At 40.2% G+C, this 20,720-nt stretch overlaps 1 long non-coding RNA gene and 2 pseudogenes across 1 annotated transcript; all 3 read right to left on the reverse strand.

Annotated features, from left to right (window-relative positions):
* Positions 1-20,720, reverse strand: part of LOC136355938 (uncharacterized) — a 99,669-nt pseudogene that overhangs the window by 9,740 nt on the left and 69,209 nt on the right.
* LOC136356025 (uncharacterized) lies at positions 394-3,335 on the reverse strand (annotated as a pseudogene).
* On the reverse strand, positions 4,423-5,939 carry LOC107280731 (uncharacterized). Its single transcript, XR_010741148.1, has 3 exons — positions 5,735-5,939; positions 5,537-5,621; positions 4,423-5,011 (listed from the first exon to the last, which is right to left on the reverse strand). It is a non-coding gene; the product is annotated as an uncharacterized lncRNA (long non-coding RNA).

Here is a 20,720-nt window from a genome sequence, read left to right on the forward strand (position 1 = left end):
TAACATATGTTAATACTACATGCATGATTTAAAATTAATAAAAATTCTAATAATCATATATAATTATCATATGATGATATTAAATTGTTGAAAATTCTAATTAACATATGTAAATACCACATGCATGATTTAAAATTAATACAAATTCTAATAATCATATATAATTAGCATATCACGATAATAAATTGTTGAAAATTCTAATTAACATATGTAAATACCACGTGCATGATTTAAAACTTTTAAAAATTCTAATAATCATATATAACTAGCATATGGATGATTTCAATTTGATAAAAATTCTAATAATCATACATAATTAACATATGCCATACAACAATTGATTTGTATGGATATTCAATACATCCAAAATAATTTACATCGTGTACACAACAATTACGGCAATACATCGGCTGTGACGGTTGACCGCACGTACTTTCTCCTCACTATTGTTCCTTCCTTGTGATCGCTACGTGAGTAAGGGGTGTCTTCATTTGATAGGAGGATGCTAGGGTCAATCGTCACCGTGAAAGGGGGTTGCCCATCAAACTGATCGTAATCCACGTCAGTCTTGTCCTCTACTCCGACGATTTTTCTTTTTCCTGGGAGAACCACGGGGCACTTCGGTTCGTCAGGCCCTTTGCCCTTTTTTCCTTTGCTAGACATGTCCTTGACGTAAAAAACTTCCGTTACATCACTGGCAAGGACGAAATGTTCGTCCGAGTATCCAACCTTGTTAAGGTCAACCGTTGTCATCCCACTGTCATCAATCGTTACGCCTCCACCATTCAACCTAACCCATTGGCACCGGAACAAAGGGACCTTGAGAGGTCCATAGTCAAGTTCCCATATGTCCTCGATGGCACCGTAATACGTGCCACTTGTACCATCGTGTCCCATGGCATTGATACGAACAGCACTGTTCTGGTTCGTGCTCTTCATGTCTTGGACTCTCGTGTAGAATGTGTACCCATTGATTTCATATCCCTGGAATGTCGCGATCGAGCCAGATGGTCCCCTCGCCAGGAAGGCCAGTTGTTGGTTAATCGTCTCGTTACCCATGAGATGTTGTCCCAGCCACGCGGAGAAAGTATCAATGTGATGCCGTGTAATCCATGCATCGGACTTACCGATGTTTCTGGCACGAACTAGAGCCAAGTGCTCCTCGATGTAAGGAGCCACCAATGAAGATTGTTGCAGAACCGTGAAATGGGCTTTACGAAATAAATTGTAGTCTACCGTCATTATTGCTTTCCTTCCGAGAGTCCCCTTTCCCCGTAGTCTCCTTTCATGTTGTGATTCAGGTACCCCGATTGGGCGAAGGTCTTCAATAAATTCTATGCAAAATTCAATGACCTCCTCTGTTCCATACCCCTTGGCGATGCTTGCCTCTGGATGAGCACGGTTACGAACATATTTCTTCAGAACGCCAATGTACCTCTCGAAAGGAAACATGTTGTGTAGGTACACAGGGCCGAGAATACCGATCTCTTTGACAAGGTGACAAAGCAGATGCGTCATTATATTGAAAAATGAAAATGGAAATATCAACTCAAAGCTGACAAGACATTGCACCACATCATTATGAAGGGCTTCTAATCTATCCGGATCGATGACCTTCTGCGAAATTGCGTTCATGAAAGCACATAGCTTTGTTATTGTTACCCGGACATTGTCTGGGAGGATACCCCTTATTAGAACTAGTAGCAGCTGTGTCATCAACACGTGATAATCATGAGACTTTAGGTTTGTGAACTTCTTCTCCTTCGTGCTTATTATTCGCTTTATATTCGTGTAGTATCTTGACGTTACCTTGATGCTCTCCAAGCATTCAAACATACTGTCCTTCTCTGCGTTGCTAAGAGTGTAGCTGGCTGGACTCAAGTAATGGCTTCCTTTCTCTTTTGGTTCTGGGTGAAGGTTGCCGCGTTGTTCCATATGCTTCAGATCATTACGTGCTTCCAGTGTATCTTTCGTCTTTCCATATACACCTAGGAAGCCAAGAAGGTTTACGCAAAGGTTCTTAGTGAGGTGCATCATGTCGATTGTCAAAATAGGGTAACTCCCAAAATATGGAGTTTTTTTTCCACATCACCGCATGACCATCTTCGCTCTCTATAGCCTTGCTGCCAGGCCCCTTTTCAAACACTACTTTAAAATCTTTCACCATAGCAAACACTGTTTTACCACTGCGATGTTTTGGCTTCGTACGGTGGTCCGCCGTATGTTCAAAGTGCTTGCCTTTCTTTCGTACTGGGTGGTTTGCTACAAGGAATCGACGATAACCCATGTACACAACCTTCCAACAGTGCTTAAGATACGTACTTTCTGTTTCATCCATACAGTGTGTGCAAGCCTTGTACCCCTTGTTGGACTACCCGGATAGGTTGCTAAGTGCAGGCCAATCGTTGATGGTTACGAACAGCAGCGCTCTTATGTTAAACTCCTACTGTTTGTCCTCGTCCCACACGGGGACACCTTCCTTCTTCCACAACAGTTTTAGATCTTCGACCAGTGGTCTTAGGTACATATCGATGTCGTTACCAGGTTGCTTGGGGCGTTGAATAATAATCGGCATCATTATATACTTCCTCTTCATGCATAGCCAAGGGGGGAGGTTGTTGATACACATCGTAACGGGCCAAGTGCTATGGCCGCTACTCATCTCTCCAAAAGGATTCATGCCATCCGTACTTAAACCAAACCATATGTTTCGTGCGACCAAAGTCTTTAAATTTTCTGTCGATGTTTCGCCACTGCGAACCATCGGCGGGGTGTCTCAGCATCCCGTCCTGTTGACGTCCTTCACCGTGCCAACGCATCATTCTAGAATTCCCCTTGTTCCTGAACAAACGCCTTAGCTGTGGTTTTATAGGGAAATACCACATCACCTTAGCAGGAATTCTCTTCTTCGTTAGCTGCCCGTCAACCTCACCTAGATCATCTCGTCTAATCTTATATCGTAGTGCTTTACAAACAGGGCATGCTTCTAGGTTCTCGTACTCCTCACCGCAATATAGGATACAATCATTCGGACATGCGTGAATCTTCTGAACTTCCAGTCCTAGAGGGAAGACTATCTTCTTAGCCTCGTACATTGTCTCGGGCAATTTGTTTCCCTCCGGAAGAATGTTCTTGACGAGTTTCAATAAATCGCCAAATGCCTTGTCACTAACACCATTTTTTGCCTTCCATTGCAAGAACTCCAGAGTGGTATACAACTTTTTGTACCCCTGCTCGCAACCTGGGTACAACGACGTTCTGTGGTCCTCTAACATCCGCTCCAATTTATGACACCCCTTTTCACTTTCACAGTTCTCCTTTGCATCCTGCAACATCTGACCAAGATCATCCGCAACGTCGTTATCGCCAGCATCCCTGTCCACCTCGTCCGTTTGATTTCCTTCAAATCCAGCGTAATGAGCTCAGTCGGGAATGTTCTCGTCCTCCGCTTCACCTTCTTCCATTTCAACCCCTTGCTCACCGTGGGATGTCCAACAATTATAGCTTGGTATGAACCCCAACTCAAACAAGTGGAAATGAATAGTCCTGGATGCAGAATATTCCTTCTGGTTCTTACACTTATTACATGGACAACAAATAAAACCATTACGCTTGTTTGCTTTGGCCACTCTCAAAAAATAATGCACGCCCTCGATAAACTCTTTGGACCGCCGGTCAGCGTACATCCATTGCCGATTCATCTACATGAAATGAAAAAAAAATCGTACATAAATAAATTTTCGTACAATAATGACAGTCAAACAGTATTGATAAAATAATTAAAAACTCTTTCGACAAGCAATTCTTATTAACATTTTTGAAGTTCTAAACTAATATTAATGTTGTACTTCTCTTAATTTTCAATTTAGTTTGTTTTCTATTTTTTAAGATTAATGTTCATCATATTTTAAACTATGAGAATAAAATTTCTATATATTCTTCTTTCCCACACAAATTTTCTCTCTCATCAACTTACAACAAAGTTTTGGAGAAAAAAATGTGTGAAACATAGCTCCAAAAGTAATAAAACAACAAAAAAATTAGAGGATGAAGTTACTGACCTTTTAGACACCTCCGATTTATATATAATCACTAAAAAAATTTCACAAGAAATTTTGGCATGATCTCCCCTCTTTCCTTGAGAAATTTTGAAGCTTGCTCTCGGGCTGGCGAAGAAAGAAGGCATATATAAAAAGGGGGGATCTTTAGTCCCAGTTGGTGTTACCAACCGGGGCTAAAGATCGCCGGGATCTTTAGCCCCGGTTGGTAACAAACCGGGACTAAAAATCCCGGGGGCCCTGACAACGTCTGAAAATTCAATCCCCTAAAATATTCACCCATATATAGATGTGGGGAAGATGAGGCCACCGGCGTGAAGGATTGACTCACAGGAGGGCGAGGGTGCAAAGAAGAGCCTCCAAGTGATGCATAATGCATAACAATATGGTATATAATACATATATCCATGACACGCAAAATAATTCACAATAGCGTTGATATCAATATTTATTACATATATTTACAGTGTTTCTCATCGAGATTGATACTTCTTAATTGTAATTTGTGAGAATGTTGTACCATAGGATATTAAACATCTAGTATTTGCCCCCATTTAATATTTGCTTTGTCTAATCTGATAGCCAAAAAAAACTGTTAGGATCCCACATAATAACACATTTACTCCTCTTGATGCATGTGGCCAGATCCTTATATTGGTTTAAAATAACTTTCAGGAAAACAGAGGGAAATTATCATTGTTTTTTCACCATCCATGTGTACTGACGTTGTGACTCAGAACAAACCTCTTGCTATTGTGGGCTATGCATCACCACGCAATGCAGACTGAACTGGAGTTCTTTTTTTTTCTGAGAAATTCATCGACACTTACGTACACTTAAAATTGTCGTACCATTGGCAAAGCAGAAATTTCAATGAGACACACACACCTGAAACACTGATCTGATGTTGAGGAGGCCGGAAGCTAGCAGCAATATTCTGAAGTTAAATTCAACTGCAATATAGGAACGTCAGCACATCTACTGTCAGAAAATTAGTTGATTCAACCTGTAATTGCTGTCATGCAGATTTAGTTTATTAGCATCTAATAAGTATCGGATGTGACTTGACAGAAAAGTGATTACATCGGATACAAAAGCTGAAAAGCAATTTAACATGTCAGGCCCTGTTTAGTTCGGGAAAAGAAAATTTTTAGGTGTCACATCGGACGTTTGACCGGATGTCGGAAGGGGTTTTCAGACACGAATAAAAAAACTAATTTCAGAACTCGCCGGAAAACCGCGAGACGAATCTATTGAGACTAATTAAGCCGTCATTAACACATGTGGGTTACTGTAGCACTTATGGCTAATCACGGACTAATTATGCCTAAAAGATTCGTCTCGCGATTTTCCTCATAACTGTGCAATTAGTTTTTCTTTTTATCTATATTTAATACTTTATGCATGTGTCAAAAGATTCGGTGCGATGTTTTTGGGAAAAAATTTTGGAAACTAAACGGGCCCTCATTAGTCATTACCTGTTATTACAGACAAATCATGAGTTTAGGGATCCCAACAGCGTTGTCCATTGCTGTAGGCCAAGGCGCGGAGATCAATAACCACCTGCACACATACAGTAGCATAGTTTAAAAGAATACGGATCGATTGCTAGATTCCACAGCCTCAGCCGCGCCGTTGGACCGAGAAAGGATCGGTGGCAGTGAGGAGCAGATCACCCCGGAAGGCGTCGACGGCATCCTGGCGACGGGACGGCTTCGTGCGGCGGGGATTGGTGGTGGCAAGGAGCAGAACGGCGTGTGGCGATTGAGGAAGGGGGCGACGGCGGTGGGGTGGGGTGGCGGCGAGGCACGAGAGTGAGGAAGGGTGGGGAAGAAGACGGCGGCGACGTATTGGCGAGGCGACGGCGGCGGCATATTAGGGAGGCGATGGATGCGAGAAAGAGAGAGAGAGAGAGGATGGGAAGGGGGATGCGGCGCGGGTGCGGGATTGGGGGAGTCGGGGAGATCACGCATCGGGGGGATTACGCGTTTGACAGAGATGGGAGGCGGGGATCGATCTGGACCGTTCGGTTTTCACAGGATGAATCTGATCTATTGAGTGATGAATGAAAGAATGAAAGGATGAGTGAAAGTATTTGTTGAATTATAGAGTAGATTAAGGTTTCCCAACTCTTCGCGCCAAACACAGCATAAAATTGTTCATTTATCCTCAAAAAAGATCATATCTTTTATCAAGGCATTGGGATTAAGTAAATAGCATCCAAATACACGTTGAGAGATATAATTAAGTTGGTTATGAGTCAATAGGTCCATTGATGTTATAATTAAGGTTAAGGTTAATGATTTATAGGTTATTTTGATTTTATTAAAAAAATAAGGTGGATATTTTGATTTTTAATGAGAACTTTTAGGATTTTTTTTGTATGGATGTGGGTCCAAAATATAATAATTTATTAGCAATTTAAATATAGTTTGTATAGATATTAAAATATTGATTTAATTAAAAAAATACAATGGTTCAAACACATCATAAATTGAATATATAATTTAAACTTTACAGCTATTGAAGATTCTTTATTTATTTATAAAACATACCAAGATCAATATGTATGAGGTATATTATCTATGGTTATATTTGCATGTGCATGCAGTCTTTGATAATACGATGAAATTAACTTAATTACCATAGAAAAAAAGGGACGCGAGCAAGGAAAAAATCACACAGACTCTTATCATGCGTATGAATCGAAGCATGTACGTGCATTGGGCGGACTCGTACCGCCATATTGATCTTATATTTTTTACTAAAGATAAATCTAATGGTATGTGACGGTTAGATGTTATCCTTTTTCCATAGATTTTCTAGGAATTAATTAGAGTGACATGTGTCATCTTTGGACTGTTTCTCTTGGACTTTTAGTATATAATAGATAGATATATCTTCGTGGGTTTGTAAAATTTACTCCATAATATATATTGCCATTTTTAATATTTTGTTTTTATTAGGTTTTCATGCAATACACAATGGTCTATGGTAAAATTTAGGGAAGTGTTTCTTTTATATATAGATTAATGGGTTCACCGGTTTAAATAATCGTTAAAATATTTTTTTCAGGGACAATGGTTAAAATAATTGGTTCACCGATCGATTTTAGTGAAAAGCGAAGGTTAGATGTTTTATTATAATATATTTTCCACGTTAAAATTTTCATCTAGAAATAGGAAGAGAAGGATTGGATGAGGGGAGAAAGCATGGCATTGCACTACGTACGTACATACGTACATAATGCACTTACTGAGGAGAGGAGAGGGTGGGCCACTGGGAGAAGGGATGGGTTGTGGGATATTTTTTTATAAAGATAAATATAATAGTTGAAAATAGTGGGTCTAGCGATTTATTAAACAAATAGTGGGTCTACCGGTTTATTAGAACGCCACGTAGCAGTTTAGGAGTGTGTTGTAGGATGCCACATGGTAATTTAAGAGTATTTGTAGGAAGTTTAATGGACTTTTAGTATATAATAGAAGATTTTTCTTTCTAACTAATAAAACATAAAAATATATATAAGAAGGATGAGTTAATCTAGGAAGAGGGTGGTGTAATATGAATCGATTATTATAATTATATAATTACCTATCAGATTAGGACAGAGGGATTAAGTAGTTTAATAGATTTATAATGGTTAAAAATAATAGGCTCAATGATTTAAGTGTAAATCGATGGTGCCATATTTTGTATGTTTCTCACAACTTTTTGAATTTTTTAATCTTAAATTACGGAGAAGATTAGCAGTGATGGATTAATTAGTTTAATAAATCTAATCTAATCATCGAAAATAATAGTTTCATCAGTTTAAGTGTAAATCGATGATATGATGTTTTGCATTTTACTTAGAACTTTTGGATTTTATTGATCTTAAATTAATTTGTTTAATTATAAATTAAATCATGACAATTTAGCTCATCATGTTTACCTTGAATTGCTAGCTATAAAATAGAAAGTAGAGAGAAGGGGAGACATATGATATATATGTTACATAATAATAATAATAATAATAATAATAATAATAATAATATATGAGGTATATTATTATTATTTTCGTATATAATAGGTAGTTGTATATGATATATAAGTATGTACGTACGATCTACATGCTAGGTGGGGTTAGGTTTGTGTTGTTAACTTTTTCTTTAAGATAAATCTAGTGGTAGTAAATAACTTTAACGCGTTTGATGTCTATTTATGAGGGTATTCTTTTCGATAAAGATAAGTTCAATTTTAATTGTGTTTGGAAAAAGAAAAGAATGGAAAAAGGGAAAAAAATGAGAACGAAACAGATGGAGTAGTACGTGCGTACTGCATGGAAGTGGGGCCGGTGGGAGGTTTTGATTTTGAAGATAGATCTAACGATGTAAAATAATGGGTCCACCGATTTAAATGAAAATCAATGGTTAGATTTCTCTATTTTATTAGAGTGCCACGTGGCAACATGAGAGCGTCTTGAGGGAGCCACGTGGCAGCTTGAGAGTGTTTATAGGGAGTTTAATGGATTTTTAGTATATAATAGATAGATAGATAGATATATAGAAACATTTATAATTTCCTATAATCAGCATCAAACAATTTTCTATTGATCTAAGTATGAGTGAAGAGTACCAAAGAGTTCGGAATTTCTAGAGATTGTATAGCATAGGTCGACAGCTTTATGTAGCAAAGATATTCTGATTTATTGCTAATGAAGGAAAACACTCATAAACCACGAAGAAACTAGTAGCTAGCAAAGGAATATAACTTATTTCCGTAGGACAATTGATATCAATTAGACAACAACATGTAGAGAAAAACAACTGAGTGGGCAATATATAGATGTATATACAATTTGCAAAGATAACTATTCCCTCCGTTTCATAATATAAGACTTTCTAGCATTAACCATATTCATATAGATGTTAACGAATCTAGACACAAAGTCTTACATTATGAAACGGAGGAAGTAGGCATTAAAGTAATTGCTTATTAATTGCCACAACCAAAATGTAAACAAGAAAATCAAATTAGCATGAATATATTACAAAAGAAAGGGAGGGACTAGGAAGACTATTGATCTTGTTGGGCTGAGGAGAGCTAGAAAAGGGTGGAATTGAATTGTTAGGGTATAAATATCACAAATCTAGATAGACTATGGTGGTACATATATATTATGGTCAATATATATTAGGGTTGTGTCCAAAATTCATGGGTATTCAGCTGAATACCCATGAATTATGTGGGATCCGCCCCTACCGGTGTGGGTGCACGGGAGCAACTTCGACCTTTCGTTCCCCTCTAGCTCGGGCATCGGCTTGCAATCTGCTTAGTAGGAAAAATATTCTATAATTCTAGTATTTGTTACAGTGATGTTATCTACCTAGGTTTCAGGTGTGTACGTTGAGCTTACAGTTTGAGAATTGAGAATAGAACTATGGTTTGCAGACTGCTCCTTAGTCCATGAGGTGGATCATGCATGGAGAAGATGGCACTTCGTAGGAATACCATATTGGTTAATTTTCAGGTCTGAATCATAAATGAAGAGGAAGGGTTTATTTGCTACTGATTTGAAATGCTTTTTAGAAAGAGATGCTGCAAATAATACTTGAAAGATGAGGACATCTTCACTCATTTTCAAAAAATTCAAGCATCAAAAAGTTGGATTGTAAGTGTTTTATTGTCTTACAATTTTCTACCTTTATATGTTTAATTTCATATGCTGCCACTTTGATATGTTAAACAATTAATACTTAAATGTATTAAACAATTCTAAAATAAACAATTTTACGAATATATCTTTATGCTTAATTTTGTGTTATATTATACAATTACTAGTTAGTTTGTGATGTTATACAAGCGTATTATTAGACTATTAGGTGTAAAAATTTTTTAATCGGCTTCGGCTTCCTCTAGATTGTTTCTCAATGTGGGTCTAGCTATGGCTTGTGATTTGATGCCCTCCCTTTATAGTGGACCTGTCTTTATAACAGTAATTACCTTCTTCTCCAAGTAGAACTAGGGTATAACACGATAGAGAAAACCTTCTTTTCTCCAAATCGGACTTTGACACCTGTACCCTCCATTTATAGTGGACCATGTCTTTATAGCAGTAATTACCTTGTTCTCCAAGTGGAACAAGGGTACAACACGATAGAGAAAACCTTCTTTTCTCTAGATCGGACTTTGACACTTGTTATCCCCACGCAGGTAGTTTCCTTCGAAATTTGTCTTATCTCCTCACCTTAGTATATCTTCCTATATATCATTATGTATGCGGTTTCTCTATACACCAGGAACCCAAGTATAGGAGGTATGCTAGTAGCCCCCGACTTCAATACAAATGATTATAATAGTGTTCTCGATCAGATATCCAAAAATAACTTATCAGACTCACTTGGCCATTCTCGACACACCGAGTAGACATGGAGAACTCGACAAGGCTTTCCTCTCAATCATAACTGAGAACATGATCAACATTTGAATTTGAATTGAAGTCAACAACCCAAACTACTGTATAAAATTCCGTAGACCCTTCCCACACAAATTTATCTTACTTCGAAATTTGAACCGTCGGTAGGGACTTACAAAATCTCCTTATGAGATCCATTTGGGGTCAGTTTGCTCCACTAATACGTTGATCTCACCCTTTCACCTTCGTTCCTTCATACTCAAAACCTCCCATCTCCTCCAACACCACTACGGTGCTCCATGGATCTCCCTGAGTCCATTGTCACCGACAAGGCATTGAGGAAGCTTTAGCGGGAGGGAGCTCTCCCGAGCGCACAAGGCATGCGGTATTCATAAGGAGGTACCGATCCCCTCACCAACACAAGGCAAATCATTACCTTTCTTTTGTTCAATGCGGTCTTCTACCCTGTCACGCCCAAAAATTTAGCCCAAATTTTTAGACTATTTTGTGTATAAATTCTTGTCCAGGAATCAAGCCAGGGCACACAAAACGACATGTAAATATACATATCCAAACGTAAATAAAGCGTAAATACTTATAAAAGAGTCACTTAGTCCTCACACCGAAAAGAAAGCAACAGCAGCGGAAAAATGCGATCTTAGCGGGGTTTTAGCTCCAATCCACAGGTAAAAACTCAACTGGGGTATAAGTCTCAGTCTTCTAACTCCGTCTTCAGCTCAGAAGCACTACACTTTTGAAAATGGGGGAATAATAACAAGACCGAGTACAACCACCGTACTCAGCAAGCCACACCAACGATGCAACCGTGCAAGGGGAAACAAGGAGGGTTGGTGACTATTTGCATAAAGGCGATTGTAAACATTTATACTTGAAAATAGTAAAACAGTTGATTAATTTAGGCAATATTAAATCTCTACCGAACAACGCTACACCATGTTGAGGCCCCACCAAACCACATGAACTACACCAGTTCATTATGTCAGGCTATTAATAAAGTGGGACTAATCACAGTGAAGCTGGTCAATCGCCCATAACCGCAGGCATGACTATTCGAATAGTTTTACTCTGGCCAGAGGTGCACAACTACTCACAAGACACAACTCACCGTCATGTCACCGTGTCCGCGTAGACACGTCACCATGGTGAGTGATTGTGACAAAACCCTTAGCATAACTCCCCCTAACCAATCGTACCCACTTCATGTTTCGCCCCTACCTTTATAACCTGTGCCAAACATGCCCTAAATTTACTAGTTGGAGCTCTACTAAATGCCCTAAGTAGATTTCCTACAACAGGCTTAGAAGCTATTTGTCTTGCCGATGGTTATAGTTATTAGTGCCGGTCCGATAAAACCTGGCACTAATGATGTTTTCCCACCCCAAAAAACAAGTTCGTGTGATGCACATTATTCACCCGACATTGATGAGGAGACATCAGTGCCAGGTCTTGTAATGATTTGACACTGATTGTTCATGACTTATCAGTGTCGTGACTTGTTGGATGGAGTGGGATGAATGCACTTTAGAATACAGTTCGTGACTTATCAGTGTCGTGTCTTGTTGGTTGGAGCGGGATGAATGCACTTTAGAATACTAGGCACTGATGCCATTGACCTATTTAACTTTTTCATACAAACTCAGATTGCAATGAAGTTTATATGAAAATTATAGCTCTCGACAAGGTCCACGATTTTGTAGCTGACAATTTTTTCATTTGATTTCTTTTAGATACTCAAATCTACGATTCAAATCTTAGTTAGGAAGGTTCAAAAGGGAAAGTATCTATTTGCTAACAGGATTGATGTATAGGTGAGTTGGTAAAGATAGGTGCATGTGAGGGAGATGTCTCAAGGTTCAATCCTTGTCATGATAAGAATTATATTCAACTTGTCGGACTGGAGGAGTTTTTCTTTAGGATTTATTGAAATAGCCCCTAAACATTTAATTATATAAGACAAAACACCTTAGTTTTACTACTCCATCCAGTCCCATAAAATAACAAACTTATACCAGATGATATCTAATACTATAAATCTGGAAAAGTACTAGCTATAATATATCCCATTCGATACAATGTATTCATATTTTGGGACGGAGGTAATAATTTGTTATACAATTTTTCCAAACAAACTAAATTTAACTCTTTTCTAGATAATGATGAGATCATAAATAATTTTTTGTAGGAATGCATTAAAAATTATATATTTTAAATCTAACAAATAGCTTGAAAAAAATTATCTAAACAATACCAACAAAGAAATAGTACTTTTAAAATATTGCAGGTATCATCGGGTCGATATCCTTCCTTCTATAAGTTTTCCAAATACAATCATGTAAATGCGTGGAATATGTTTCTAGTTTATAAATGAGGCCTACATTGGCTGACAGGATTCTTCCAAGAATACACCAGCTATATGTTTTTAGTTCAAGGAGTTCTATTTGATTGCCTCAGATGAAGGGAACAGGCTCAAGCATTATCAGGGAAAATGACGGCAGATAAACCAAGCCTTTGGCGGCTGTCAGAAGTACTGTAGCTACCATCCAACCTACTCCATGCGGCTGCACGAGATCAGACTCCCATTGGCAGATGTCTATCAACTTTGCAAGATTCCAATATCCCAGCAATCAGTACACTGAGCTGACTACTTTAACGATGATCTAAAAATATGCCAATATCCACATTGTCCTTAGCATTTTTGTTTCAAATAACTAATTAAATGTCCAAAGCTATTACATATTTTTACAATGACAAATTGTTGTATATGCATATATGTATCCTACATATGGATTGATTCCTAATCATATATAAGAAACTGCAGTTATCCCGAAGTTTCAATTATTACAGTGTCCCCAAGTTCCATACCACATTTTGTTGCTAAAACTTCAGGATATGAGTAAGAACCAATCTTACGATCTCTTCTAGCATTTTGATCCTCGTGGTATAGATTTCTCATACCTATTGACGAGAACTCTACAAATAATTAACACAGATCTGCAGTACGGACAGCTGAAGACCAATATAATAAATTAATAATTGAGATTTGAGAACCCTGTGAGCTACAAATCGAGTTATACAGGTACAAACATTTGTTCCAGAAAAAAAGGTAGAAACAAAGAGATAACAGACGCCCCTCGATCACAGGAGACCAAATTAACAGAAACTGAGATAATTCTGTAATTCATAGATGTGAGCAAATCAACCAGTTTCATCTCTGGTGAGGATTTTTTTTGGACTAAAAGGCTTATTTCCGATGAGGATCCACGCGAAATATGCCGGCATGTTCAACCAGGATCCAAACGATTGTCGTGAGTTCACCACCACGGCTGAGCTGCTTGGCGTGAGAATCTCTTGTACACTTGACGGATGCGTTAATCAGCAGACGCACCCACTCCAAGAAGATGTGTTCAAGCAGTTGCGACCATTTATTGGGGTGGTCGTACATCGGGCACCCGTTCAGGATTTTGCTCAATTTTGGAAACATCTGTGCAAATTTTGCCTCGTACGAGTATTCAGATTTGGGAAATTTGACCCAGTAATTACGATGTAGCCATTGCAGCAAATGATCAGCTAGTTTAATCCCATCTGACAGAGCAATACTAAAACTATAAAGCTCGGTTATATATTCTAGCTTCCAAGCCAAGCTTCCATTCTTCTCGATTCTCCGGTTTTCTTGTTATGTTCTCCTCCTTCTTGAACATGAACATGATATCAGTAAGACACTTCTCTCTTGTCATAGAGCTACAGCTGAGAGATCTTTTCTCGCTCCATAATTTTTCCAGAGCTGCCAGGGTTGTATCGTACAGGCTGCGTAGCTTGAGGCCTGGTAGCATGCCGGGGAGCACCGCGACGAGGAACATCATGTAATCCGACAATATCTTGATCACCTTCATATCCTGCTTGGTCTCGGATGATGCTGTATGTTGTTCAGCTTCAGAGTGCAAGAAGACGACGTCCGTGGCGATGTGCAAGATAAGAATGGACTCTTGAAATTCAGGGATGAACTCCAGAACTTCTTCTATATCCCGAAGCCCCTTAACACGACTGCCCTCATCGATGGGATCTGCCTTCAATTTCGTCGCCTCCTTCTTCAGTTTCTCCTGCTCAACTGGGTACGCTGAACACATATATTTCCAAATACAGCCGAACAACTTCTCCTTGACATAACATTCTGAAATATGAATTCCCCTCAAATAGTGGTATTCGTACTCCATCCACTGGTCCTCTGACGCAACCTTTTTCACCACAGAGCTTAGGTAGTTCCTTGTTGTCATGTCCTGCTTGTCACGAGTGCACTCATGCAACAAGTTGTACTGCCCAAATTTTCCACTCCACTTCCTGTAGCTACTTGGCTCCTTGCCTAGGAGCAAAGAAAGATCTAGGCTGACGATGAGACGACGGAGCATGCGCCATTTCCCAGAGCACAGAAATGCATGATGAAGCCATAAGCGTGGCCTATCATTCAGGAGCTAGTAGGTCCATGTCGACGCTACTGCTCTGAGAAGCCATCTGATATCCAGGAGAACGGTGCCGGCCAGCAAGACATAGGTGATCAGCACATCGGCCATCCGCTGCCCTACCTTGCTGTCGAACCAAAACAGCAGGAAAGCAGCGGTTGTAATGACCGGCGAGACGAAACGAATGGCATAGCCATGCCATGTGTGCGCCATGGCTGCCTTGGTGTAGAGGATGTCGTACATGAGGGAGAGCTCCATGTTGACCACCTCGTACATCATCTCCCAGCCACCACTAGGGAATATTTCTTGTCTCCTGGCAACATATTCAGGGAGCAGATGCTCGTCGATGGAAGAATCGACGAAGGCTCCTTTGGTGATGTCGAGCAGGCCATGAGCAACAAGCAGGGCTTCTTCTTCATTGTCCTGCCAGCAGCCCCAACTGCTCGGACGCCTAACATTTCTCAAGCTTCGTCTACCTGTCTCCTTCCTCTTATTCTTCTCCGCCTTGACTGAGCTTCGCATGTTTTCTAGGTTGGCGAGCTTCATTGCCTCTGCCCTCTCCCAATACTTGACAATGCCCAAGATGAACATGGCTACAGAGACCCAGCTGAACATGGTGCCAGTGCCACTTCTGGCGACAATATTCTGGAACATGGCATATACTACTCCGATCACCTGAAATAACATTTCCAACATCTGGCGAGTGGAAAGAACGTTGTCCTCCAGGGAGTAGGCGGTGATGTTATCCGGACCACCGGCATGTAGCAGCAGGAACGCCCCCCAGAAGGTCACCAGCTGCAGCTCCTGAGGCGTGCTTCTGAGGGCCAGCTTGCCGAGCGCGTACGTTGCGACCCAACGACCGAGTTGGCTCGCCGCCCACAGGATGGCTATCTGCACGCCAATCGCATTACGACGGCGGAATCCGGCCAGGAAGACGACGATGACATGCGCTGTGAAGCTCAACACTACCAACGACCGGATCACCCACGAATTCACGAAGAACACCGTGCTAATCATCCATCCAGCCATCGTCCGTTCTGATGCCTGTGCGTTAGTTGAGCAGGAGGAGAGAATATTGAACCAGGACACCAGGTCCAGGGTACAGAAGAAAACTAGACAAATTACATGAAAAAACGAGACGTACGTACTGGCCGGCCACTCTTTGAATCTATCTGATTTTGTGCCCCTGGTTGATCACCGATGGACTAAGACTGACCGATATCCCAGTGATAGAAGAGCACGAAACAAGACATGGTGTTTAACAACGTTAACGGCCGCGTGCTCACCTAATTACTCTAGCTAGGAGGATTTATTGGGATCTGCGCATTTCTATAGCATCTCTAATTGGATGTGCTTTACATCTCATTAGCCAAAAAGGCTGTATGCCACGATGCATGCTAGCCTTACCAGTTACCACAACCTAATCATTTGCACTATTATGAACAAGATTGTATAAGGTATCAAACTATGCACTATGCTCTTACTAACAAAACAATAGAAACAAAGTAAAGGGAGATAAAAGGTAGCACACATTCTATAATTGTGTGTACTAATACGTGAGGAGCACATGAGCATCACTACCACACCAGTGAGGATGAGGCAGCTCCGGCTTCAACAGAGGCGGCTACACATTTGAGCCTCATGTGGAAAAGAATCACATAATGCAACGAACATAATTATTCAAATAATTTAAAATGATGGATAAGCTGCTTAGTATTTTCATTGTATATAGATTATTGATATTCCCTGTTTGAAATAATACATATAAATGGATGCATTTCATTGTTTGCTAATATTTTTTATTCCCTGATTAAAATAATAAGGAGAGGAAGTGAGAGAGGATAAGGATGAAAAATTTTAAAATGTTGAGGGAAAAATTGAGGACGTAAATCAGACTTTAGACCTTAAGAGGCCTGCCTGTGAAAATCGATTTTCGCTTGCGGCTCCTTAAGAGGTCCACATGTAAAAATAGGCTTATTTTTTAGTGTGGACCCTTAAGAGGCCGCCTGCAAAAATCGATTTTTGCGTGCAGTTCTTTTAAGGAGTTGTGTGTGAAAATAAAGGTCGATTTTTGTAGACGCGACCAGTTACTGTCCGTCAGCAATCTAAAGAGGGTCTCTTTCAGAAAAATCATTTTTGTAGTAGTTATATTAAATTAGCTGCCGATTCATAATATCGCAATCAAGGGTCTAGACTCTAGAATCTAGAGCATCCATTTTATCGGTGGAGTTTTTTTTAAAAAAAAAGTAGATAGCTTGTTTATATGAATCACAATACCTTTTGATGAAATTAGAATGAAAGCAAGCATAAAGTAATACCTACTTCTTGTAAAAAGGGTTAGGGTCAACACTTATATGCTCATCCTCGCCCATCTAAATTTAAAGAGATTTGCTTCGGTCCAACAAAAAGTACCTCGAGGTAACGGTACCTCACGGTATAAAATCATTTCCGATCGTTAGATCTAGCTGGGCAGGATGGACATTGTTAGATCCAACGATCGGAAACGATTTGGTTTTTGTGTCGTTGTTTGACTTTTGCGGCGGCTTGCCTTCCGCCGGAGCGCTAAGACCGCCACGCATGAACACAGCGCCATCGTCGCTCCACCGAATCGCCGCGCTGCCGCTCCACCGAATCGCCACCGTTGCCTCTCTCGCTGACGCCGGTGAAATCGGGGAAGGAGGGGGAGGAATGGGGTGATGGATGGAGAATGTAACGGGAGTGGTATGGTTTTAATTTGGTAAAATTACAATAGCACGGTTACTAATAGATAAATTATAATGGCATTTTTCTGAATAGCTAAATTTATAGTGGCATGGAATAAATTAACCCTTATTTTAATACCCACAGTGTCTTGTAGCAAATATCCACACAATTATAGTGTCCATAAGCAAAAACTCGTTTTCATAGTGTCTTTTACTCCTTTCGTCTCATAATATAAGGGATTTTAACTTATTGCTTGTAATGTTTGACCATTTGTCTTATTCAAAAAAAATTGAAATTATTATATATTTTATTTGTGACTTACTTTATTATCCAAAGTACTTTAATCACAACTTCTCGTTTTTTATATTTGCACAAATTTTTTTTAGAATAAGACGAGTCGTCAAACAGTGCAAGTAAAAAGTCAAAATCTCTTATATTATGGGACGGAGGGCGTAGCAAATATCACATTATTGAAGTGTTCAGTAGCAAATTTTACATTAAAAAAATTTTAAATCCATCTCAACTACCCGTGAAACTTCACGTATGTTGCCCGGATAAACAATATAAACTTCCATTGGCTCTAAATGATTAATTCCAAAACCTAACCAGGCTGTAGAGCATATATAGTATTGATTACTGGGCGTATCGATGAGAGCTCTTCATACTAGCAAGCTAGCTTGTGTAGTTAGGAATTGCACAATTCGTGCAGTCCAACCTAAGATGGCCTGCCTGCAGATGCACAAGATGCACAAGTGTGGAGATTATGGGTACCCCATATCCACATGGAATGATTATTTAACTGGTTATAGAGAATAACTTATATCTATAGAATATGTAACGGATCATAACTTGGGTATTACGTTTCCTTGTATATTATGGAACAGCCTAAAGTCCGGTTTTGATAATATTGTAAAGTAGATTTAGAAAACTGATACCGTATTGGTTAAGGTTTTAATCTTATAATCCTGCCCCCATACTATATAAGGTGGGTAGGAGGCCCTATAGGGGGCATGATATACAATCAGATCGTTAGATCTATAATACAACCGGCGGATTCAAATCCCAAATAGAAATAATTCTCATCGAGAGGACCTGAATATTTCTAAATCCTTGTCTCTGATCCACTTTTAGTTCTCGTGCGCTACCCCTTTTATTATTGACGAATTCTTACATCGACAGTTGGCGTGTTATGTTTACCGTCGGAGAAGTGCAATGGAACCAATCCCAACATCGACGATCGCCCCAGAACAGTAGTAAAATAACCAATTTAATCCAGCGCGCGTATCGAGGAAATTTAGGGCAGTCAGCATGCATGTTCACGTGAATTATTTTCCACGAGAAAGGCCAATTCAAGTGCAGATCCATTATAACACATTCACAAGGCAAGTCTACCAAGAGATTCCGGATTCTGTTCCTAAGGCGAGTTTGATGTTTAATCTGTCGCTCCTGGATTGAGATGCAACATTCTCGTGATGCGTTTTCATCTATGAGGTTGGTGGACTCCACCGCTGTTGATGGGAGTTTTCGTTTTCACCGTTGACCACCTTCGTTTGCTGTCAACTGGTGTCCTCGCCTTTACGGTTGGATGGTCATATCACCATTGTTGGGCATCTACGTCTTCACCGACCGGCCGCCCCGTCCGCTGCCGACTGGTGTTCCCACCTACATGGTTGGTTGGTCACACCACTGTTGTTGAGCATCTACGTCTTCACTGACTGGCCGCCTCGTCCGCCGCCTACTGGTGTCCTCGCCTATACGGTTAGTTGGTTGGTCACACCACCGCTGTTGGGCGTCTACATCTTCACTGCCGGCTTGCCTTCGTCGCCGCCTACTAGTGTCCTCGCCTATACGGTTGGTTGGTCACACCACCGTTGTTGGGCATCTACATCTTCACTGCCGGCCTGCCTTCGTCGCCGCCGACTGGTGTCTCTGCCTATACGGTTGGTTGGTCACACCATCGTTGTTGGGCGTCTACATCCTCACTACCGGCTGCTGTCATCAACGTCGACTGGTGTTTTCATTGGTATTGATGGATGACTTTCTCCCCACATTGGCTAATTCTACCATTACCGAGGAGAATACTAAAAAGTTAAGTCATTATTTATTTATTCTTTATATGATATTTTCCTTTTCCTCTACCTCACAACATCAACTGGTTCACCGTTAACTAGTGAGTCAGGGGCTACAGACGTCATGTCATATTTTTTTAAAATTTTTTCATAATATTTATCTTGATTGCTTGCAAAATAATCTGAGTAAAAATAAAGTGCCTATCGAGTTGTGCAGCTCTATTTCTTTAGGCTTTCCATTTGATTTGTTGACAGATAGTTGCCTTTGGGCCGATTCCAACCACCCGGGGGCTTGTAGGATAGACAGTATAACGCAAGATGCTAAGTATTACTCGGAAGAAATCAAAAGCATAGATATAAGATAATTTATTTTCTATTCTTAACAATTGCAAAAGTACCCGAGTAGTAAATTCTGATCCGTGAAACTTTGTTCCATTAATGACGAACTCGTGTCACTCATTTGCATATCTGGGAAGTGCCTTGGCCGACTCCCGGTGCTTGGAGGCTATGACTAGTCGGGCAAAGTGTTTAAATGTAAGGAGTTACTTGCTCGGGGAAATTAAAATTGACAAGAGGAGAAATATATATTTTAAAATACTTGAATCTTTCTCAATTACTATATTTACATCGGATACTACTCATCCTATATGTTTGTTTTTGCAAGATCTAGATCCAGATATGAACAATAGAGATTCATGGCTTTAAGCTTATCTCTTACGCTTCAGGATTGGATCAGCCAAAACATCACCATCGGCTTGCTGTCGTCGCCGCCGACTGGTGTCCTCGCCTATACGGTTGGGTGGTCACACCACCGTTGTTGGGCATCATCTTCACCGACCGGCCGCCTCGTCCCCGCCGACTGGTGTCTTGGCCTATACGGTTGGTTGGTCACACCACCGTTGTTGGGCGTCTACGTCTTCACCGACTGGCCGCTTCACCGCCGCCGACTGGTGTTTCCGCCTGCACGGCTGGCCTATTATGCCGCCGTTGATGGGTGTCTACATCTTCACCACCGCCT

The sequence above is a fragment of the Oryza sativa genome, chromosome 4 (genome assembly GCF_034140825.1).
Source record: "Oryza sativa Japonica Group chromosome 4, ASM3414082v1".
NCBI classification, from domain to species: domain Eukaryota; kingdom Viridiplantae; phylum Streptophyta; class Magnoliopsida; order Poales; family Poaceae; genus Oryza; species Oryza sativa.